Source organism: Ambystoma mexicanum, chromosome 9 (assembly GCF_040938575.1).
Source record: "Ambystoma mexicanum isolate Mex_15411 chromosome 9, UKY_AmexF1_1, whole genome shotgun sequence".
Taxonomy (NCBI): Eukaryota; Metazoa; Chordata; class Amphibia; order Caudata; family Ambystomatidae; genus Ambystoma; species Ambystoma mexicanum.
Genome location: NC_090931.1, coordinates 991,935,796 through 991,959,380, shown reverse-complemented (window position 1 = coordinate 991,959,380; position 23,585 = coordinate 991,935,796).

Below are 23,585 nucleotides of genomic sequence, written 5' to 3'. Positions count from 1 at the left end.
CTCCCGGAGCAGATGGGCTTGGTCCTGACGCCCGGGGGTAGGTATCATGACACTGCTAACCTTGCAGTTGGGGGAGTTATCCACTTCCCATTCTCTATTTTCAACCTATCTGTAACCCTAAACATTGAAGGAGTTATCCTTCCACTTTCCTCAAAATCCCAGTTCTTAGAAATAGTAACTGATGGAGGCATTACCTATGTCTGTCTCACAACCACTGTAGTATCTGCTGGGGAAAATTGTGGTATGAACCCCTCTGTGTAACCCTCTGTGGCCAATAAAGGATAGCACCCATTTGGGGACAGTGCAGAAGGAATTACTGCACCTTCCTTTTTTGGCCCTCCCCCCACAATTTCAACATTATGTCCCTTTCTGCCTTTTTCATACATCCATCATAATTCCAAGATGTTTAACTGCTTCTCTATTTTCAAGCCCTTGTGCTTTGTAGTTAGAAAGGTATGCATGTTCTCCAATATCCCTGTATCATAGGTTCCCTGAATATGCCAAGAATGTATCATTTTCCCCTTACTCTAGCGCAACCATTCTCTATGATACTTTAAAATGTTCGCCTTATAACCAGGCACAACATGGCACAAATGATTCAACTGAGTCTCCATACTCCAACCCAAGCTATCAAAAATTGTTTCACAAAATGTTTGATACCGAGCCGAACCCGCAGCACAAAAAAACAATGTTTTACCCAAAAACTCCCTTTCTACCCATACCCAATTCCTTAGTTGTACTTCACACTCATGCACCATACTCGTCTATACCGCAATTACCTCACTCAGCTATTTACTTCAATTCCACTTCTCACTTTTACACAAAAGACAGCATCTTATCAAAAACATTCACCGACCAATATTTCTGAGATATCCCCACCACTCAAGCATAGGAGGGGCACAATGCTGACCACTACAGCACTGCTGCTCTCACTTCTCTCTCCTTTAATGGTGTGACCTTCTCTACTACAAGATCTTCTTTTCCTGACTACAGGAAGTTTCCCTTCACTACTTCGACTAACCAAGTAGACTGAGGCGAGGGTTCTGCCGTCACAGCTAATGCAAGAGCCTACATCAGAAAGGTATCTACGGTTTTACTTACCATAAGACACCACCCCACGCTTAGGCGGGGCTCCAGCCAGCCAGACAAGCAAGTTAAAGGGTATCAGGACAAACCTCACACTAGCCATGTGGAGTAAGATACTACCTTACACCTCTGAAATAATAAACTAGGTAATGAAATATACACAAGGGACTCACAACACAAAACCGTTCACTCTGTGAAAACATCCAGTTTTCCAAACCCCGCATCCTGAACTAATTTCACACCCACACTCCAAGTCCAACCTTACCAAAACCCTTTAAATCAAAGACAAAAACCCCTTTTTTACCCCTATTTCCCACTTGCTTCACACCCCAACCCGCAAAGGGACCTCGTAGTAAGTTCCCCCAGTATCCATTGAACCCTTACCGTTTTTTCGCAGCTCCTTAATGCGGCTTCCACTGTTCCTGCTTGTCTTCTCCAGAGCGCATGAACAGTCCTCCAGTTTGCCAGGCATGTCTCCTCCCATACGCCAGCTTCTCCGCTCTGCCCTGCCTGCGATCTGCATCCCCCGTGATCCTGGTGGCTTCTGCAGCTCCAGCTGCACCCGGGATTGGGCGTGGACGGCTTTTCTCGCTCCTCTGCTGTACGGCACCGCCTGCTGCCTGCCTCCCAATGTGAAGCCTCCCGGTCCTGCAAAGTTCCTCTTGCAGATCTCCCGGGATCGTTGTGTTATGACTTTCTAGTCTCTCCCTTTTCCTCCTCTTACATGGTTTTGGGCTTCACCTTTTATACTCTTGACTACTGTTAAGGGGCTGCCGGTGCAGGGGTTTAGACTCAATTCCTAGACCTTGTATAAGCCTGTTAGTCGGACATGCCTGATTTTCAGTACTGCCTATACTTACACCTCTCTTCTTCGTCTGAGTACTTGAGTGCTGCTGGTTATAGGAAGTGTGCATTTCTCCTAGTTGCCTCTTCCTCTTCTCAGTACTTGGTGTGCATTTATAGGGAGCGATAGAGCATGAGTGAACACAGCCCTTAAAGGTTGAGGGAAGAGAGGGTGAGTATGTATTAGAAATATTAGAAAAGGGGGGATACCATGTCTCGCCATCTGGCACTCTCTCCCCAATCCCCAAGGACCCTCCAACCAGGTGATCCTCTCCTGCTCATCAAACCATAGGGTCAGAATCCAAGAGTGATGACCTTTCCCTGGCCACCTATATAGAGGATCCATGGAGAATAGGAGGGAGAATACCTTTAGATTTCTCACGGTGCCTTCCACTGGCACTATTTCTTTTAACGAAACCAGCAAGGGAGGGACCTCCACTTCAGCCCTCACAAAATTGTGACTGGGCGTAGGCTTCATACACCTCTCTCACTTACACGCATGACATCAGATGCACACAAGACCACAGCAGTCCTAGGAGAGGAGTTTAGGGAATACCTTAGGGCGCTAATGAAAAGTGTTAAGAATGTATCTTCACGGGTTGTGTCTTCTCACCAACAAACAAAAGGAGACAATAGCGAGACTACCAACAATCGGCACAAGACACAGCTTCTAGGTCCCTGGGGACCTCATCTATATCCTTACCTTTGTGCGTCGCTGGAATGAGCAGCATTTCCCTGGACCGCATAGAGTAATATACGTGACTCTGACTGCCGTGAAGGTGGAGGGCAACAAGAGTTGGATCCACCTAAGGGATACTCGAAGGGATACCGGCAGCTCTCCAGCTGGACGGAAGCAGGAGCAGACATAATATTTAAGTACACCCTAAGGATTCACTGTTCATTTCAGTGTAAAGGGGGTCAGAATAGAGATCTGGAATTTAAATAATTTTTGTATACGAAAAAGAATGTCTAAGATTGTGAATTGTGTAAAAATGAATGTTTTGTGGTTTTCTTGGTCCTTGGGTGATCATATCTGAAGATGACAACTAGTATAAAAAGGGGAAATTTAAAATTATCTAGTTTTATGAAGCCTGAGGAGAACATTTTAAGAATGAAAGGAAATGTTGATAATATTTTAGATAATGATGATGATGAATTAGATCCTACAATGAATGCACATCGTTTCACAGTGAATAACATAAGTATAGCCATATGAGGAAGGTGGTGTGAAGAATTCTACGGATCCCTCACTGAAACCCTGCCTAAATTCTCCTCCCAGGTGGCAGGGAAGGGCAGATGCTTCCTGATCTGGACCTTGGGGGTGGTGTACTGTGGGAGGATCACCTGGGAGGAGAAGGGCTGAGGGTGATGAGGAGATTCAGTGGGATGAGACGCTGTATTTGTCCTCTGAAAGGAGGTGCCTTGCAGGGTTGTCAAAACAGGTGACAGCATTTTGCCATTATAGTGTCACTGACCCACATATAAGAGCTGTGATCTGCGATACAAGCTCTATTAAATGTAAGCAAACCTTGTAAATAGAAAGGTCTAAGAATAAATACCCTCCTTACTCCCAAAGGTATAATGGAAAAAGATCTAAAGAAAATGCTTTAAATAAAATGTCTTCCTCTGTAACACCCAAGTCTGACAGTCCATCTTTTAATGTGTTTAAGGAAAGTAGAGCTGCCTTTAAAATTAACTCAATTATTTAATAAAACATACTTAATTGATGGGGACTACAAGTCCCATAATCCTAGTAGTACTGAGACAAGGAAGAGGTCTAAAGAGGCGTGCTGTAGCTGTAAGCAGGCGTTTAAGTCTAACAGCCCACACCCGAAGGAACTTGTGAGGTATGAAAGGCAGGTGCAGGCAATTGGAAGGAGTTTAAGGAGCTGGAACTGTGACTGTAATGGGAACCGTAGCAGTAGTAGCAGAAGGAAGAAGGCACAAGGCTGACAAACCAAGCAGAAGTGAGAGAACAAGATGGAGGCTGGAATGTGGAGAAAGCAGATTTCATCTGCTCGTTCTGAGAGGGTCCTGTTCCCCCAAACTCTGAAGTGTAGAGGCAGTGCAGCAGAAGACGTGCAGGAGAGCTGTCTTTCTCCACATGAGCCTGATTGCTGTGGTTATTGAGCTGCAGAGGTTCAGGAGACCGAGGCAAGAAGTCATTATCAAGCCATGGGTCTTGGGAGAAAGAGGAACTCCCAAAACCTGTGGCCGACTGGAGACACCTTTCCAGGAGAAGGGTGTGGATCCCCAGTGAGCAAGAAGCAGCAGACGTTGTGGCAGAAGTTGGGAAAGCAGTACGACCCACAAAGCTAGTGTATAAGAAGCTGGTGAGTGAAGATATGGCATCCCAAAACATTGTGCTAGCATTGCCAGCAACAGTTTCGAGCTCCCTGTTAACTTGCGTCAGACTTTAAGAGAGTAGAAGTTGTTTGTTGCATCTAAAATACCATGAACAATGGAAATGTAGCACTGGTGTATAGTGTGAAATGTCTTTTGCTCGCATGAGAAGCTAACATTACTAAAATCTGTTGTTCCATTATTCAAAGACTGGTGCTACTTGAAGGAGTGGTTGCGTGTCCCTATTTAAGGAAAGAGAATGCGGCTTAGACCATTGCCGAATACCTGACCTTTACAGTACAAGAGTTACAATCTTTAACTTGTGAAAACAACATCAAGGAATTGTCACGTATGCCTCATTGTGATTCCCAAAATAGGACTGAACTCTATCCTTCCCTTTCACATGGGAATACAATATTTCAATCTTCAAACCTTGAAAACTATATCAAGAAGTGGTTGTGTGTGCCTAATTCTGATTCTGAAAGAAAGACTGAATTCTATTGTTTATTTTAACATGGCATACCATTCTTTTAAAGCAGTTAAAGTGTCTAACAGTTAAAGAAGAAAACAAGCATTACCCAAGCCAATTGTCTCACCATATTCACACTAAACTGACCTTCCCTAGAGTCAATAAGCAATCTAACTGTACTGTGAAGTTGATAATAGTTTATTGCCTATGATAAAAGTGTGCAAGTATTACCTGAAGCTAAGAGATTGGTACCACGGCTTCTGGGTAATTAATTGGGCCAGTAACTGACAGAAAGGTGCAGTTAAAGTTGGGGAAGGAAAACTGGCTGCTTGTAAAAGACTATTTTGAAGTTGACCTAAGCTGTAGTGCCAGAGACTGTCGAAGACAGAGAGAAGTGAGTCTCAAAGGCAAACCCAGGTTGTTATTGTGGCAGACCGACAATAGAGACAAAGAGGCTGCCCTTTTTGAGAGAGTTATTCAGAGGAAGAGTGCCTTGTCCACTTAAAGGTGTTGAAGTACTTTGAAGTATATCTTGTTAAAGCTGTCTAAAAGTACAAATCACTGAAGCTGTGTTAGTAATTCAAAGTACTGAAGCTGTGGTGGTATATCTGGTTGTCAGTGGATGCAATATTGTAGTAGCCCAAACAAAGAGGAGTACTGTGAGACAAAGGTGACTGTTCTCATAGTAAATGAAGTAGAAGTGAAGTTGTTAAAGTGGAAGCAGCAGCACTAAGATGTCATCCTGGGATATATACCATTGGGAAGCCTAAATCTGTAACCAAGAGAATACTAACTGTTAACCAAGAACTGTGTATCACTGATAGTTGTGGATATTGCTTTTTTTTACTGGCAAATCTTCTTAAGGAAGATGACAAAGCATTGTGACTGGAATTACCATTGGTGCTATTTGGAGAAAGTGAAAAGTTGATATTTCCCCAAGAAGAAGAGAATTACTAGTAGAACTTTGGTTAACAAACGTTTACATTGACTTTGAAATATCAAGAACTGATTTGAGACATTTCTTTGTTTGGTTGAACACCAACAGACCTGACTTGGAATCCTGGGGAAGGGAAATCACCCAGGGCATTAGACGGTTATTCAGATACTGTGAATGTTGTTCATGTAATTTTACATTGTCATAGATATTCTTTGTGCATTTGTTGTTAATTGTGAGGGCCAGGTATCCTGTATTAGAGTGTTTCCCATTAGTTTTGCTTAGGCAGGGAAACCCTCAGCAGATTAGGGATAGTGAGGCATGTTTACCACATTTTCTTTAAAAATAAACTTTAAACTTTCTTATGATAACAAATCATCAAGCAGTTGTCCACCTCGCAATACTGACCCCTCACTTTGGGGAGAGGGAGATCCATAGGATATGGCTACATCTGCCCTCTCATCCCCCATGCTTCAGGTATTTATCCCAAGTGGGGTAGAGGTAGCAGATACACTATGTCTAGCGCACCTATCCCTGTGCAGGGTTCAAGGGCAGTTTAAAGGGCAGTCAATTATGGCTTCAATCATACCAAGTGATGATGATTGTTCAATTTCAGAGCGTGCTGAACACAAAAAGATTAGGTGTGTTCAAAGAGTTCAATTGACCTTGGAAGGAGCTATTTTTTCTAAAACGCTATGGGAGCAAGAGGTAAAGAGTTGCAAAGCTGGAGGAATGAGGGGATTCTCGGAAGAAGGTGTGGCACGAATACATAAAGAGTGCGGGACAGAATGGAGAAATCATTTGCAGTATCTGACGTGGCTCAGAGCCAGAATAACCTGTTAAGATACAGACACTTACCATTTGTCTCTGTGTTTTAAGGGCGATGGCACAGTGCCTGTTGGCACAAATGGGAACTGCAGCCGCATGCCTCGCATCGCAGACCTGGCTAGAGGTACAGCTGCTCTGCTAGACAACTTTTGGAACTGTGGACAGAATGCGTACAGGCAGTTGCCTCCAGCCTGGCGATGCTCCCCTGCCAACTGTGCCTATCCCAGTGCATCACAACATCATGGCTGAAGCAGTGTGTGAGAAGCTGGAGGTGAGGCTCTGCCGTCATACCAGAGCCCCACTCCCTGCTGATTGACAAAGATATTCATAGTGACGCGAGTTTTCCTGGACACGATAGATCATAAAAGTATCCCTACTTTAGTGAGTATTTTCAAGCCCACACATTATAATATCGGCTTTATTGTAGCTTCCAGATGGCCACAGTCCATCTTAGGCGATCCTGGCTTATTGGGCAACTATACTTTGCATGCAGTAATTGCAGGCTCGTACTTGGATTGGGAAAATTGAAACAAGAAGTCCCCAAATCAAATAACATATAAGGCCTCTGACATTTTATCTTCAACCAATTTAAAGCTTGCTGAAAAACCAGGAAAGGTTGAAGTTGTCACACAGGGCATGGGACTCCTAATCAGCATTTCAGGTGAAAAGCTTGCTGAAGCACTCTGTGGAGGCCATGTCTGTGAGCCAGAAATCATGCAGGGTATTTAATTGTTGTTGCAGTTTGAACTGCATATTTTCGCAACTGTTTCACTTGCTATTGAATTAAAATAAGGTATTATTTTCCTACTTCATAAAGCAATACATACTCTTCCCTACAATGCACAATCAGCCTCTGCCCTGGTATTAATACCAGTTGACTATTTTGATTTTTTTTGTCTACTGGATCCAATTGCTCACATGTGCTATTTACACATCTCCTAAATAATTGTAACAAAACTGTTCCTGTGATGGTTTTGTTTGGAGCATGATTCCAAAGATATGACAGGGAAATCTCTGTACACATAGAATGCTGCAGAAGCGCTTTTAACCTATTGAGTTATGATAGTGGTTTTAGTTTGTGCCGAATCTCATGCTTCAGGATAGCCATGGATACAGCCACCTCCAATGGTGCCCTTTCAGCCCTTGTGCCTATCACTCATCTCATTAGCCTTGCACACAGTCCGCTCTTGGCTTTGGCACTTCTGGCAGTTGGATGGGCAATGGATGGTCAATGCCAGATTTACCCCTCTGATGTTTGTTGGGTTACAGTGACACTTCCTGGACAAGCAGGCTTCCACATTTCAAGGATACGGTGAAGCACATCTTAGGCTCATCACAAACACACTCACTGACTCATGATGGTTCTCATGTGCATTGCACATTTGCCCTTTTCTGATCAAGCTATGCTTTGATCATCCTATACTAACTCGTCAGGCTTCCATACTATCACAAACTCTTTCCCGAAAGATCATTCCCTTTCTTTTCCCCATCTCTGCTCCCTTTTTTATTCTCTACCAGATCAAGGTCCGAATTCCCGAGTGAGGGGAAAACATATCCCTCTCTCGACAAGCTATGGTGCTGTAGGACTACTATGGTGGTGTCTTGCACAGTAGTAAAACACTCTTAACATAAGCCATGTTGATTTATGTGATTTATTAATATAAAGCTGAGCGTTGTTTTAGCAATTTGTTTTCCATTGATTCCTTGCCTAGCACGACTCTGCCCCAACCCTCCCTTTTCTCCAGCTACTCCCGCTTCAAACACAAAGTCGTTTTTTTCCAAAGAACATGTCTTTTTATGTCTATAGCACTGTATCTGATGCAATTCTGTCGGTATGGGTGCAGGAGTTATCTGTGTCGTCTGGACATGTGGCTTTTATTTTTATTAGGCTTCAGCACAACACCAGAAGTATGTCTGGTGCTGAACAAAGATCTCTGTACACATAGATCTCAACAGAAGCGCAGGTAACCCACGTAACTGTGATAATGATGTTGAACTCACTAGCCTACACAGTACACATATTTTCATCTCTGCAGTATGGGAGGAAGGATAACTCAGGGGCAACGTGTTTGTCTTAGAAGCAACACAACGTGGCACAATGCAGGTTCGAATCCCAATCCCGTGCACGTTATAAATTAACAATAAAATAATAAAAACATTCAGTCACACCCATGATAAGACAGGCTACAGTGTGGTGAACTACTGCTTTTAGGGGAGCCAAGTGAGCAGCTGGGAGCCGTGTCAGAAGTGCCTTTCTCCCATCAAAGTGCCAGGCTACAGAGGTTTTCACTATGGTCCAGAAGTCCTGCAATGGGATGAAGGGTTTGATTTTGCAAAGGGTGGAGTCTCGGAGCCAGGCTGTTTGGGCCTTCTTGGCTATGGGTTTCAGGAAGTATAGTTGTCAATGGTGAATCCTACGGATCTTGCTGAGTCTGAGAGTTGTGGATCGAATCCTTTTAGGTGCATATTATTGAGCCATTGTTGGACAAGTTGTTGTTTAGTGGGCGGACCGATGAGGACAAACTCAGTCTTGGATGGGTTTAGTTTGAGGTAGGCAGTCGACATCTAGGATTGGATGAGGACTAGGTAATCACAGAGATGAATGATTTATTTATTTGTATTTATTTTTACATTTGTAAAGCACGTAAGCCAAAGCATCAAGGCGCTGTTGCAAACCCAGTTACACGTATTGTGGGGACATAGGAAAAAAACATATATGCATACAAGGAGTTCAAAAGTGTTCTGAGGACAATCAATTGTGTTAGGCAAGCAACCAAGTTTTCAGGGCTTTGAAGAAGTCCCAGTAAGAGTTATCAGCTCATATGGCGGGTGGGAGCGAGTTCCAGTGATTAGCTTCCACCGTGGGAAAGCTTGCGCCTCCACCTCTGGCTAGTTTGTATTTAGGTTTGGCGAGGCAGTGAGAGTAGGCTGATCTTACCAGTTTAGAAGAGCTGGGTCTGGTGATTCTTTGTGACAAGTAGATGGGAGATGAATGAGACAGACATCTGTGTGTGATAGAGTTTTGAAAATGATCCTTTCTCGGATGGGGAACCAGGTGGCCTCCCATCTTGCCAATGAGATATGTTCTCTTTTGTGGATGTTGAGGGCAGAGCGTAGGGCATTGTTTCGGATCACATGCATCTTGCTGATGTTCTGCTTTGAGGTACCTGCATAGAGGGCATTGCAGTAGTCAAGCCTAGATCTGATTATTGCTCGCGCAATGGTGAGGCAGCTGGTTGGGGTGAGGAATTGCCTGACAGCATTGATCAACACAGTCGTGTAGGCGGCCGAGGAGGCGATGGAGTACACTTGTCTTTTTAGTGAAAGGGTAGCATCCAGGTGGATGCCTGACATTTTCACTGTTGTGGAGAAAGGAATAAGTAGACTGTCTATGTTCAAAGAAGTGTATTGGGCTTTGAGCTTCTTTAGCATAGCTGGTGAGCCTACCAGCAGGGGCTCTGTTTTGTTATTAATTAGGCAGAGATGGTTAGTAGCCATCCATGCTTGGATTGTAAGGTAAGTTTTGTTGAGGATGCTGGAGTCCTCATCGTAGATGCCTGAAAGTGGTAGGAGAATTTGTTTGTCATCGGCATTGTTGGTGTGTGATATGCCGATGGAGTCGAGGAGGTAGAAGAGTGTCTTGGTGAATACATTGCATAAGGTGGGAGATACGCAAGATCCTTGTGGGACACTGCAGCCTATGAGGGTTACAGGGGCGCTAGTCACATCTGCGAACACTCTCATGGTTCTGCCTTCAAGGAAAGCGGTGACCCAAGTGGTAGCTTCCAGGGAGAAGGTAGCGAAAGCCTTGAGGTGGTGCCACAAAGTGTTTGGTGGTCGGCCAGGTCAAAGGTCACCGAGAGGTCCAACAAGAGAAGCAAAGCTGGCTTGCCCTGGTCTCTGAGATCATCCAGCAGTTAATACAATAAAATAAAACAAGGCTGATTCAGTGCCTTGTCCAGGCCTGAAGCCAGATTGGCGCATACCTAGGATGTGATTAGATTCCAGGAAGTGCTGCATTTGGTTGTAGGCTGCCCTGTCAAGAATGTTTAGGAGGAAAGGGACAGTTATAGGACAGTAGTTGATGGGATTAGTGGGAGCTATAGTGAGTTTTTCTGCAAGGGGAGAACCCATGCTTCTTTTAGGCTCGGTGGTACCAGGCGCTAGTCAAAAGAGGCGTTTATGAACCTAGTGATAAAAGGGACAAGGGCTTCTGCCCAGTCTTGATAATAGTGGCTTGGCATATGTCCCCTTTGCATCTAGACGGTTGGAGGTTTTTGAGGATATTAGTAGTTTCTAGTTCGGTAACTTTTCTGAAGTGGAAGGTTGGGATGTTAAGGCTAAGAGAGGTGGGTGGCAGGGGGCGGTGATTACAGGGCGATCTGATAGACACTTGTTTTGGGGCAACTTTGGAATGCAGGGAGTTTAATTTCCCTAGCATGGCATTTTGAATGTTGGAACACCAGGTTTCGTCTTTAGTAATGGTGATGGGAGGGGAGGCTAGGGTTTCCAGTTACCTAATATTTTGAAGAAGTCTTGGGTGTGGAGCTGGCATTAGAGAGATCCTAGTAATGTGGGCTGCCAATTTCGCTGCTAGGATAGCCTGTTTATATTGTTTGGAGACATTGTTGAACTGTGTTTTAAGGGCATCTGATGGTGATTTTCTCCAGGTGGCTTCTGATGGGCATTTCTTAGACCGTAGCTCCTGGAGGTTACGGGTAAACCAAGAGTTGATGTGTCCAGTAGCTTTGGCATTGCAGGTTACTAGGAGAGCTACCCTATCAACTGATGCAGTCACTGTGTTGAATTACAAATCATCTAGGACACTAGGGTCATTGGACTGTCGGAATTCAGGTGGGAGTGGTGAAAGAAAGGGCATGATATTTTCTTTAGTCATCTTACGTGAGCTCCGGGACCAAGTGGGTGGGAGAGGAGCAAGGGAAGGTAGGGACTGCTTTGTGGGTGGGAAAGAGAAGGTCACAATATGATGGTCTGACCAGGGGCAGGGTGATTTAGCGGAGATGGTAACCTGGCTGTTAAAGGTCAGCAATCCAATCCAGGGTGCAGCCTTTGTTATGGGTGGAGAGTGTCGCGCAGAGTCTGAAGCGCAGGGCACAGAGGGCATTTCCCTAAGAGGCGGCATTGACATCTGCAGGGTCATTAAGGCCTAGGTTTATGTCTCCTAGCAAGATGACCCTGGATGTAGACTGGATGTTATCCCCAAGGGTGTGCAGAAGCTCCTCCTCGAAGGATGTAAGTGATACTGGGGGGCGATAGATTACATGGATGTTGAGGGAGTCACTAGGGGAGGTTGATAGTTTGACTGAAAGCACATCACAGTAAACATGATGTCCTGCACGCTGTTTACTCTCATGCATCACCAAGTATTTTCCCTGTATTGGTGGATGGCTATTTTGGGATCTTTGAGAAGAGTGCCCAGAGGCTCCATTTAAAGGTTAAAAATGATTGGTGAGAGAATGGAGGCTTGGGGGACTCTGCAGGAGACCTGGAGTCGGTTACAATGCAACAGGTTCATCTGGAGGGCCTGGTATCTGCCCGAGAGATAGGAGGTAAACCAATTAAGGACAGTGCTGGAGAATCCATCCTGTCGGCAAGGAGGGAGAGGAGGATACAGTGGTCGATGGTATTGAATGCAACTAAGAGGTCAAGAAGGGTGAGGAAACATGATTGCCCTTATTCATGATTTCGAGGGAATCATCCACCACCTGTATGGTAGCTTTCCCGATGCTACAAGTGGGGCGGATCCATTACTGATAGTCATTTAGGAGGTGTAGTTGTTCAATTCTGACGAGTAGTTGTGTAGTGGCTACTTTTTCCAAGATTTTACCAATAAACGGGAGGTTCGTAATGGGCTGGTATTTGCCAGGTCATCTGGATCTAGGGTTGTATTTTTCGAAAGAGGTTGTATGAGACCAGTCTTGAGGGTGTTCAGGAATGACCATTATGTGAGGGAGGTATTAGTGATGCAGAAGGGCGCATTGAGCACCGGGCCTGTCCATTGTTCAATGATAGAGGCCAGGATGATATTGTCAGAGTACGAAGTAGGCTTGAGGAAGGCAATAAGTTTTAGGCGATCCGGAGGAGAGAGAGGAGAGAATTCAGCCCAGAGGGCCAGAGTGCATGCTGGGGAGGAGGGGGCACTAATGCTGTAGGAGGTTGATTCAACAGTTTTTCAGATTTTGTCTATTTTTATCAATACAAAATGTGTTGATTCCATCACATTTTTCCTGAGTTGCTGGTTTTCCAGGGTTGGGTGAGCATTTCGTAAAATGTTTTACTACTTTAAAGACATCAATGAAATGTATTGTTGAACCCTTAGGTAATAAGGGTGTACATTTTCATCCGAAAAAGCATAGGGAATCATTGTAAGCCCTACCAACCCCCTTACTTAAGTGGTATACATGTATAGTCAATAGTCCTGTAGTGGAGATGCAAGTGGGCAGCATAGCAGAACAAGGTTTCCCACCCTCTCGTATTACTACCACCATAAAGGCAATGTCTGCAGTGCTTTTTTCATTATTGACACTTTCTTCATACCTATGTCCCCATTCCTAGCCACTTCCCTCACTATCCTTTGTTCCTATGCTATAGGCTAGTTAGTCCTCATCATTGCCGGTGCCCTCAGCCACCATCATGGTCAGTGTATATGCACTACTGTGATGTATACGCACTGCTGTGTCCCCGAATAGCCGACTCCAGCACTGCCACCTACCTTCTCGGTCATCTGACCCATGAAGCTTGTATCAGTTGAGGCTTTCTCCTCTACTTTCTCTCCTCCTCCTGCACCTTTGGCTTATTCACACCCTGACACAGCCCTCTCTAGCCTTCATCTCTCTATCTCTAACACTCTGTATGTCCTTGCCCCTGTCATAAGGATCTGCTTGAAGCCCAAATCCAAGTGCAACTCTTGGTACGATTCCAACCTCGCTGCCCTTCAACACAAGTGGAGGTCGGTGGAGAGGAATTAGAGGGCATTGGGCGCCCCCCCTGACAAACTGCCCTGCCGCCTGCTCCAAAGACAGTACAGTCTCTCTGTTCTCTCTAAGACAAGAGCCTACATCCAAGCCTGCATCTCTGCATAATCTAACAACTCGGCCGAACCTTTCAAAATCTGCAAGGAGCTGGCCAATCCTGCTGCAGTCTCTACCTCTCCTGTTCCTTCCCAGGCCCTCTGCACGCCCTTGGCCTCTCATTTTATCACTAAAACTCAGGACATCCTGTCCACCCTCTCTTCCTCTATCTCCTCTTCCTCCTCCTCTACCACTCCTGGCCAGCCGGAGGCTGCCTCTCCTCCTCCTTTCTCCTCTGTTCCCCTGTTCACCCCTGATGATGTTTCTAGACAAGTCTGATCTGTGAAAGTCTCATCAAAGCAGGTTCTCCCCTGCTCATCCAGAGACATCAAGGACCACATTGACACCCTTGCTCCAGCCTTGGCCGATTTCTACAATCACTTCTTTGCCACTGGAACTTTCCCCTCCCCCTTAAGCACTCCCTTGTGCACCCCCATCTAAAGAAGCCCTCAGCTGATCCTTCCTCTCTGGCCCACTATCGCCCGATCTCCATCACTCCTTTCCTGGGCAAACTCTTGAGCGCCATCTACCAGCTTAATCTACATACTGAATCTGTTGGCTGCCTCCATGACCACCAGACTGGCTTCAGAGCTGCCAGTAGCACTGGAACTGCTCCCCTGAACACCTGTGAAGACTTGCTCTCCAACTTTGACTCTAATCTCCCTTCTGTCCTCATCCTCCTCGATCTATCCTATGCTTTTGACACAGTCAACCATGCCATACTGCTCAATCGCCTCTGCAACAACCTTGGTATTACGGATCAGGCCCTGGCCTGGTTTACCTCCTTTCTCAACGACCAACCCTCTCAGGCCCAGCTGGGGTCTTTCCTCTCTTCTATCTCTCTCTCTACTTTTGGTGTTCCCCAGGGTCTAACCTCTCTCCCGTCTTCCCACTACCTGGCACCTCTTGCCCACCGCATCGCTACTTTCTGATCCAATTTTCAATGTTATGCAGATGACACTCAGCTCTCTTTCAGGCTCCCCTCAGCCACCTCTGCTTCTTCTCTCATACCAAACTGCCTGGCTGCAATTCAGGATTGGGTGCCACCAATGATCACTGCCTTAATGGCAGTAAAACTGAAATACTCCTCATTGGGACACCCACTCCTTCCTTTCCTCTCTTTCTCTCTGGCCACCCACTCTGGGCCCTCTTCCTGCTCCATCCTGTGAGTCTAAGAAACTTGGCATTATCATCGACTACACCCACTCCTTCTCTCCTCACATCTCTGACGTCTCTAAGAAGTCACTATCAGATGTAGTTCCTCAGAGGTATTCTTCCTTGTCTCATTTTCCCCCAGAAGCTCACTGTTCCAGAACTCTGCTCCTCTCTAGGCTGGAGTATTGCAACAGCCTCTTTCTAAATCTTCCTGCCTCTACACTTCAACATTTACAACTTACCCAGAACAGAGCTGCAAGACTTGTCCTTGGCCTGAAGCCCAGTGATCGTATGTCTCCAGCTCTGAAATCTCTTCGCTGGCTCCCTGTGGCTGCAAGGATCAAGTGCAAGACCCTCTGCATCATGCACAAGGCTTTCTGGGGCCTTGGATCACTCTATCCCCATCTGTCTCTTCCAAAACATCCTCCTTATCGACCTCTCTGCTCATCCACCACCAACTCTCTGAGAGTCAGACGCTTCTCCAAGCAGAGAGTTAGGAGCAGAGCTATCTGTTCGGCTGGGGCCTCCCTCTGGAACAGCCTCCCTGCCTCTCTCAAACTTGAGCAGAACCACCTATGGTTCCGGAAGCAACTCAAGACCTTCCTTTTCACTTCCGCTTTCTCTCTTCCTCTCCCCTGCTTATGCACCTGACTGCTCTGTGCACTGGTTACCCTCTGAACTCAGGCCCAGGCTCCTGCATGTCCAGTTGCCCTTGCACTGCCTCCGGGCTCCCCAGCTCTTAAGGGTCTGTATCTGCAACCCTACAGTCCCTTCTCTCTGTACTTATCTCAGCCACCCACTTGTTGCACTTGAGTTAACTGCACTTCCCCCTTCCCCACACCCCTGGCACTTCTCCTCTTCCCTGCACTTGCACGATCTGAATGGCACAAGGCCTAGTAAGATTGTTATTTTGTCCTCCCTTTGTTTCCCCCTCCTTGTCACGCCTAGAAACACTTGTGTACAGGTGTGTTATAAATGCCACATCATATCATATATCATATCTGCCAGAGCCCCCAGGCACTAATAGTTCCCCATTCTCTATATGTGACAATCAGAGCCGGGGCCCGAGGCATGGGCCGTCTGTACTGTCGCCCCAGACACACAGCTACCAGCTGCTGTCAGTGTAAGAAGTTGCGAGGGCTGGGCAGATTCCAGCCAAAGGGCTTTTCTTTGTTCCTTTTTTAACAAGGATGTGCTGTCATCTCCCAACACCATGTGACGCGCTTGTAGACACAAATACATACCGGCCATCTTCCAAGCAGCCCATCAGACCAGTGGGGCCTCACAGTTAGGGCTTATCACGCTCTTTGTTTAAAGTAATGGTCTTTTTAAGAACCTTTGTTTGGGAAAAGGGATTAAAAAGGGGCATTTTATTCTGAAAGCACATACAGAAAGACTAGTTGCCGCCCAAATATGTCTTCTTTAAAGACAATTAAAATATGTTCACAAAAAAAGAGTAATGCACTATTGCAATAGTATTCATACGCCCGCATTTGGTGTGTTAAATACATTTTTTTGTGGGGGAGAATGTCACATTTCATGCGTATCATATAAAGCATGCCTTTGTCAAACAATGGAAAAGGTTACCATTTTACATTATATCTTTTGTTATGACTAAGTATTGAAAGACAGCCTACAAGCCATATTTTTACAATTTTGTGGAATTGCCTTCTGGTATTTGTAGACTTCAAGGTGGGGTGAAAATAACGCAACATTTGTACTTTTTGTACAACATCTTTCCAAAAGGATTCCTATATTGCTGGAGTTCTTTAATTATGATGTGTGTACTTTTCACGTCTGATTTATAAAACAGAGTATTTTTAAAAGCCAAACGTTGTGGTGAGGAGGAGAAAGGATCAGAGGGCAAATTTGTTGTGATGATTTACCAGGTCCATGTATGAGGGAAGAGAGGTTTCTGGACTCAAGATGTTCTACCTGACCCTGTGCTGATATTCAGGGTACCAATTGAGATTATATGTGTATTTACAGTGTCTGCCGACTTTTTTCACAGTTCAGACTCCATCCTCCTTGGGTGTTTTTGAGCCCAACATGCAAAAAAGCATGTTTACTCAAGTTTTCCGCCACCAGGATTTGAACCCACTAACCCACAAAACCACATGAGTGTCTTCAAAGCACACGTCTAGTATTGGTATTTTGCTTTCCATAGAATATTTCAATGTAGATATTTGGGTTAAAAGGTGCACACCTTTTATACTTTGCCAGAAGTGTTCTAGGAAAACCTTGTCTAGCAGCTTTTCCCCTGATATTGATGATTCATTTTGAGAAAGACAATGCTAATTTCTATTTTGAGTTTTCTTCTATTGGGAAAGACCAGTTAAATTTGATGTATTTATTTATTTATTGAGCATTTGTATGGCGTCTATACAGCAGAACGTGTTTCCAGGTGCCCCAAGACAAAAAAGGTGGGTGGGACAGAGGAGAAAACAACATTAATGCGCCTTCTAGGCCTTCTGACATTCAGATCCTTCCAGTTGAGTATCAAGAAGTGCAGGGGCAGGGGGCAGGTGAGGACAAGGGATGGGGTAGGCATAAGGTGAAAGAGAGAGAAGTGCTGGAGGGAGGGGGCCCAAGGGGCTGGGCCAGTGCTAAGGCGTGCCCAGGAAGGCAAGTACCATGGGGAGCAAGGGGTAAGGGTAATGGTGAGGGGGAGGATCAGCCTAGGAAGGCTAATCAGGGTAGGGTACCCGAAGGCAACTGCTGGTAGGAAAGATGAGGGGGTAGACTCAACAAGGGAGGGCCTGACCCTGGAGAGAATAACATAAGGGACATAGGCATCCAGTCGTAGCGGCAGGAGGAGACTAGCAGGGGAGGGGGAGAGGGACAGAAGAGGAGAAAAGGAAGGTCTTGAGCAGCTTTCAGGAACTTAAGGAGATCTGGCTCAGGTCGGAGAGGGGTAGAGGGGCTCTTCCAGAAGAAGGCTCCTGCCGAAGAGAGAGAGATCTACCCCCACTTTCTGCTTGGAGAAACGTCTGATCTGGAGAGGGTTGGTGTTAGAGGACCGAAGGACTCTAGCCGGGAGGCATTTAGGGAGAGAGAGTTGAATATAGCGAGGTCTCAGGCCCCAGAACGCCTTCTAGATGATGCAGAGGGTCTTGAATTTGATCCTTGCAGCCACTGGGAGTCAGTGGAGAGATTTTAGGGCTGGAGAGATGCAGCCAAGGATAAATCTCACAGTCCTATTCTAGATTAGAGGGCAGAGTGAGGAGAGAGGCAGATTAAGGAAGAGGCTGTTGCAGTAATCAAGCTTTGAGAGAACCAGAGCTCTTGCATATGTCACTATAGGATACTTTCAGTCCCTGTGCGTATGTTAATGATATCCCACACTTTTTTCGGGGCTTGAGCCCTATTGATGACATTTGAAGACCTGCAGAGTTGCTTACTCTGACTGTCTCAACACCTTTCCTGTAAAAAAGGTTCTGTTATGATTGCACTATTCTGCAGCAAAAGCACCTTGCCTTGTCAGGCCAATTCTTGCCCTTACATCCTCGGAACGTGCAGTCACATTAGGTATGTTTGGATTACTTACCAGTGATATTTATAACTCTTTGTCCTGCTCTTCCTCGTCACAGTACTTTCTTTTGAGGTACCCATCTCTACGAATGATTCAGCTCACTCGGTCGGCTACTCCAAAATAAGCCTCACTCCTGATATTGCTACAACCACAATATAAACAGGTACAATTCAGATATTAAACCTCAGTTTATTTGATCCCCAACAGATATTAATGACTCATTTTGTGGCATAATTTTCTGCGATGCAAATAAATGGACCCCACACACCCTTTGACGCCCAGGGCCCCGCAAAAATCCTAGGGCCTGCCCTGGTGACAATGTTCCATGCCTCAACTACTTTTACTTAAAAAATAAATGAATGTGATCAATGATCAGGTCTGCACACTGAATTATCTCTTAATGCTGCAGTGGTTTCTGTTACTCAAGTCAGCACTGTTGGTAACTGTCAAGACTCGGTCTGTTTCTGTCAGTGATTTTTCCATCAACGTGCCGACAAGGCCTAGTACTGATTTGGTACGGCTGGGCGCAGGGACGTCATTTCACAAAAATGCCTGGGGTAATGGAAATGACATCACCAACCCCTGCCCTCTGATGTCATCACAGGAAGTGATGTCATTTGACCCCACCCCAAAGTCACATCACAGGAAGCGATGGAACACAACCTTTCACCCATTGACAAAACAGGAAGTGGCATAACATTGCATTGTCCCTAAGTACGCTACGAAAAATATGGTTACATATCACTGTAATGTGATATACAGTTCATACAAGAATGGATCACCATAAGTATCATTAATATCAGTGTGTATAGGCCCACATTACCGAATTACTGTGAATGCAAGCAGAGGTACAAGGCCAGATGATAATGATGTGTTATTATATTTCACTTACGCTTAGGAGCTTTATATAGAACAAATATACATACATCATCACCCAACCTGTGTTGGTACTCATATATCAATCTCAGCAGGATGAAAGGCTGAGTTGGTCTTGCCGGGATTCAAACCTGCAACCTGCAGATCACACACACATCGCAGCAGCGAGCGCTCAACCCACTGAGCTATCTTACTGGCTATAGCTATCTTACCGGCTATAGTAAAATGAGCAATTACATGTTTGAATGTTCTCAAAGTCAGAAAGCAAGTTACACTCTGTAGTGGATACCATTAAACTGGTAACTGAGATTTAACAGCTGGCCAGTTCATCTGCAGGTCTGCTGCAAAGTAGGCCACATGTCAAGCTTGTGTGGATCTGCTTTTCAGGCTTCACAGGTTGGCAAAATACATACCATTGGGAGGGTTCATTACTGTGAATTAAAGAATTTAGAGCAGCACAGGGAAAGCAGCGCACTCCCACAGCATCCCGTACTCTGGGCACTGAACACCTTATACATACGAACAAACATCCTGAACAGCATGCCAAGGAGATAGGAAAGATAGACACATTACAACAAAGCATTAATTGTGGCACAATTAAATCAAGGGCCACTTTATGTGGTATAGTCAAACATATATACACTGCACACAAGCTTTTAGGCGCAAGGATTTTCTCAAGTGGCCGAGGACACCGAGATGAATGTCTTGTGATGATCGTAACAGAGACAACAGCAGAAAAAAACATGCTATAACTGCAACTTGCGTAAAGCAAAATACATAGTCCGAAATGGATGCTTATTTTACTCTAAATGCTTTTTTGAGGGTTTTTTTCTGCATTGTGAATTTGAGGTGTTTAAGAACAAACTAAATCAGTGACTCACACACCCTGAGGTGAGCCGGAAATAAAACTTCAATGAGTCTAGCAATTATTCTATAGAATTCCAGAAAGACAATTAGTTGTTATTCCTGTTCTTTCTTATCAAAGTGTTGTTACACTTGTAAAACGCCTGAATAAGAAAGCCAGCCACTTGAGAAACAAATAGCCATATGGCACTGGCCAGACCAGGAGCTTCAATTTAACAAAAAAACAAAAGAGGACATTTTATTTTTTGTTTTTAAGGGGTAGCAAGTGAGACCACAGGGGTAGCAAGCGAGACCTCGGGGGTTGCAGGTGCGACCCCTGGCGACCCCAAAATGACTTCCCTGGCTGGGTGACTGAGAGCGAAATCTAATCACCAATTCTGATTGGTGCAACCAGAGTGGTGCCTGTAGGAAGAGTAACACTGTTATAGCCTATTTCGGTGAGTAAAAGTGCCAGAATGGTCCACCATGGTTCTGCTCTGGTTTAGAGAATGTAGATGTATCATGTGTTATCATAGTTTCTATTCAGCGTTTTCATTTCTTCTGAGGGGGTCGTTTATGAGTATTGTTCAAAATGTTTTTGTGCTACCAGAATCCTGTAGGGTACAATGCCACACACAAACCTTTCAAGTAGCCCACAGAGAACTGCCCTCGGACAACAACATATTGCTGCTAACAATAATTCCCGTGAGCGCACATTTCACTTGTGATTCCGAGGGGAAGTCGGCCTATCCAGCTGCTCCTGCTGGGGAGTGGCAATCCACTACATGTACAGTTCCGTAGTTTCGGTTAATGTAATCAACTTTTCAGTCCGAAGGTCCGTGTCAAGCTCGGCCAGTAATTAGTCTTTTGCGCCACCTGCTGGGCCGTTCCGTAAACAGCAGTGACAACAAATGCACAAGAAAGGCACCTTCTGTGCTGTGAAAGCTTGCCAACTGATGTGCTGGTGCAATAAAAGTATCATCTTTGCGAGATTGCATGTTTTCCATGGATTCATACGTTTTTTTTCCGTGCTTTCGTTTTTCTTCATAGGTTAGTCTTTGATCTCTGTGTGATGTGTACACGTCCAACTCTTTAAAAGAGTTTATTGTAACTGTAAGTCAGGATCGTTATAAGGAATGTTTTGAGCGGGGTGGGGAGGCATGGCAACTTTTAGCCTGGGGGGAGGGGCAAGTACAATGAAGTGGCCCTGGGCCATGATGTGACTGCTACAACCCTACATTGCATATGGTCTTTCCCTTCTGTAATGGCTTGGCAGGCGAAGAACGGTGGTCTGGAGGGTTGCCCAGAGCATTGCCAGTGGTTAAGATTAAGTCTAAACCTTCCAGCCATCACCTCTTTGTTTTTGCTATGTCACCCCGAGTGGGACGGGTATGCCCAGACGTGGGTCCCGTGCCTGCTGGGCCTAGAGACCCAAGCTACTCCTCACTGATGAGCCCCAACAAGGGCGAAACATGTTTGGGGATGCTTGTGGTCTCGTGCAGAAGGGATGTGGCCTAGCAGTTCGGGCTGGACTGCCCCTTTTGGGGTGGGGCCAAGCCTGATTTGCATATGGTCTTTCCCTTCTGTAATGGCTTGGCAGGCGAAGAACGGTGGTCTGGAGGGTTGCCCAGAGCATTGCCAGTGGTTAAGATTAAGTCTAAACCTTCCAGCCATCACCTCTTTGTTTTTGCTATGACAACCCTACATTCACACAACATATGGTGATTTGATCAGGATCACACAATTTTGGTCATGTGAAGAGCTAGGATTATAACCCAGGCACGTGCACACACACTCACACACTATATAGTGTTCACTGGGTAGAAATAAAACATATACATATCGTTGTTCCATTTGATTTGAGGATAGGATCAAAACATCTTTCTGATATGTGTCTTGTTTCTTGAAGAACAAGGCATTCACTTGACTACACGCGTGAAGGTGCCATGGGTGGGTGAAGAGAATATTCAGCCTGTGTTATGCACGCTATAAGGAGCTACATTTGGAGCATCTCTGCAGTGTATCAAACCATGCACGAGTGTGACTATTGGTACGGTGCCAGCTTAAAAAAGTCCCTTCTAGAAGCTTAGAATGTTAGCAGTACTGGAGGGTAAATTGATAAGGTGATTTGGCCATTATAACATCATTTGGTGAAATGTGGCAACCAGACTCTGCACTGCATAATTTGAAAGCAGGTGCCATCTCCTGCCGTGCCATCTTTAGATCCAACCAATGCACAACGTGATCTTCATACTTGTAATTGATCAGTAATCAATACAAGCGGATCCAACCAGCTTTGATCCAACCGGACATCGCCCTGAAAACATAAGACCTCTTAATAGAAAGACGCTACATACAATGAGTGTGATGCACTCACGGAGGAGTAAAGAGCACAACAGCAACAGTATACAAACACGCGTGCACACCTACGCCACAAAATATCTCACACAATGATAGACAACCAAAACATTCACAACTGAAAAGGATTTCAAAGTAGTAGGAAGATTGACCAGATCCGTTTGCTTTGACTGTGCTGGTTGTCAATGCAAATATGTTTTCCCACTGAATAGCTCACAAGTAAAGTGCTTGTCTCAAACCTGCACTTTTCTAGTTCGCCTCCCATCCCACAGGTAGGTCAATACATTTACCATCAGTAACATGGGCAAGATAAACGGCTGCTTGCTCTGTGCAATTGTCAATCGATAAAATACGTCTCCCTACTTGCTCTGTATGTGTGGAGAGAAACAATAGATGTATCAGAAAGCACCAAGATCCAGAAGCCTGAATTCCAGAGTGAAATAAGTTGAAAATGTACATCTGCACTATTTGCGCAGCTAGAACGTAACAGGCTGTCTTGTGTTTCACACGGGCCAGATTGCACTAAACATGTCATGGCAGGACCTGGCCCTTGTGGAAGGAAGGCTCTCTTCTTTTGGGTGAAGGGGAGGAGAGGCAGCAGTTCAAGGGGTGGGGCACACATTCATTTTGAGTGGATGGATGAGTCCTCTTATGTTTGTGAGCAACCAAAAAGTGCAAATAAGTGAAACCGCAGAACTACTGCTGTTTCTAAAATGTGCAGCTTATACTCGCTGAGATGACAGAGGCTGAGCAAATGGGCGTTCATGAGGCTGGTGCATGTTATGTGCTGTACATAGAAAATGCCGCCCTGCGTGGCAATGCCCACCGGATGCAGCAAAGCAGGGAGGATTTGGGAAGGAGGAGCAGCACCTGGTTGATGTCAGAATAGAAACGAATGGGTCCAGAGAAGTATGTTAGATGAAAGGGCAAGGAGCTTAATTTCACCCCAACTTCATGCACTCCATTATCTTTTGCTGCTGTTGTTCAAAATAAAATAATTGGCATATGCTAGCTGTGACATGGTCTTCATCAGAATTGCATTCTCTCATATCCATTGTTTAACTTGCATGTTTAATCTTTATTGACTCTTCACTGTATCCCTTTGCTGTACTATACTGCTCACAACCTCTCTGGGTCTCACTCAGTTTTCACTCACGGAATCAAAAACGTGAGCATAGCCTTCAATATGTAATGTACGTAGAATGCAAGGAAAGCACAACATGCCAC